The 1,615-nt window shown below is 48.2% G+C and overlaps 1 pseudogene; it reads right to left on the reverse strand.

Moving 5' to 3' along the window:
* Window positions 1-239: 239 nt before the first annotated feature.
* LOC105742423 overlaps window positions 240-1,615 on the reverse strand; it is a 37,215-nt pseudogene continuing 35,839 nt past the window's right edge.

The raw sequence follows: 1,615 nt of genomic DNA on the forward strand, positions 1-1,615 counted from the left end.
ATCATAACCTTATAACAATTTTATGTTTTAGCTTAAATTTACCAACACATTCTGACCAATATTTTAACAATTACATGATGAATTAATCTGTGTACCGGCTGGCAGGTGGAACAAGCAGGTTCTGAGGGTGATGGTCGGGAGTCACAGCCGCTTCTTATCAGTTGGAACTGCCAGTGCGTCCAGGTGGAATTAGACAGTTGTCTGGGAATGGTGTCCAGAACAGCAAACCTTGAGTCATTTCAGGGGGTCAGCAACGGATGGCGGAGGATGTCAGCTCCAAGTCCTTCAGGGGGGGTAGGAGGGTGATGGATTATAGCCTTGATAAATTTTTTGATCCAGGTGGGTGGATAGAGACCAGGAGGTGAAGATTGAGCCTTAACTGAAAGGAGGGTAGCTGGCCCAGGTGGAGCTGGAAGGAGGGCCACTCTGAAGAACAGAGAGTTTGTGATTTTCCTTTTTTAACAGTCAAAGAAAGATTATGTGCTCTCCCCCTAATCTCCAACCAATGACCTTGGGTAAGGGTGAGAGGAGCAGATGTTACTTGTCCCATATTATCAAAATAACCGACGTCCCACAGAACTCCAAGGGGACAGAGGCAGGCGAAAACAGTGTAGGCTGCTGCAAACAAATAAATGGGGACACGTGAAGGATGTCGGTGGGAGGGGGATCCTACTGAGGAGAAAGAAGTCATTAACAATGAAAGTGAAAGTGCTGTAGGAAAAGAAAAAGGAAGGTATGGCGCCAGACACAAGAACATAGACAACATCAAACACTAAAACTTAGTCAAAAGACAGATTCTATTGGCCACACAAGAGTCCCTCATTCGGAGGACACATACAGATGGATCCAGCTGGGTCACCCCAGGGATCTGGAACCACACCGAGGCGTCCCTCAGCTGAGTGACTTGCAACCTCCAGGCACGTCTGCCGGTTGCAGGCAGCGAGAGCTCACGCATCCCGTTGCCAGCCACAGCCAATAGACAGACTAGCAATCGCTCAGACTCCCGAAGGCCAGACAGTGTAAAACACCCAGAGAAAGGAATCACAGGGGCACGGGGATCATAATGCTCATGCGTCTTGTTCCCAGCCACCTGAAACAAACTGAACGTTCGTGAACAAAACCACAAGACAAGACATGAAACAAGAGACAAAATTACATGGCCATACTTACCCCGAGAGATTTTGCGGCCACTGGGGTCCCCCACCACGGAAGACGATCCCGGACGAGCCCCCAAATGTAAGGGTCGAGTCGCCGTGAAGGAAGACCCCAAGAGTCAGTCTCTCATGCAAATCGCAAAGGGGAAGTTTTATTCTCTACGTATATGTAGGGTGGTCTGCACACGCAGGAACAGAGCGCGCCTCTAGTGAAATAGGCATAGTTTTTTAAAGGCAAAAACCACAAAATGGGGGCAGGGGGAGCAAGCAAATCACAGAAGCAAATTGCATTGGTTAGTGTAGGTTGACCTTTACAATAATTGGTGGATTACAATACCAGATGACCAAATGGAATAAGTCCGGGGGTAGCTGGGGGGACTAACCCTGTGGTTGTCATGTTCCGGGAACATTTTTAAGAAATCGAGGCATTGTGACCTGGGACATCCTGTTGTTATGGCTTT

This window comes from Octodon degus, unplaced genomic scaffold (genome assembly GCF_000260255.1).
Source record: "Octodon degus isolate 3935 unplaced genomic scaffold, OctDeg1.0 scaffold00051, whole genome shotgun sequence".
Classification (NCBI taxonomy): Eukaryota; Metazoa; Chordata; class Mammalia; order Rodentia; family Octodontidae; genus Octodon; species Octodon degus.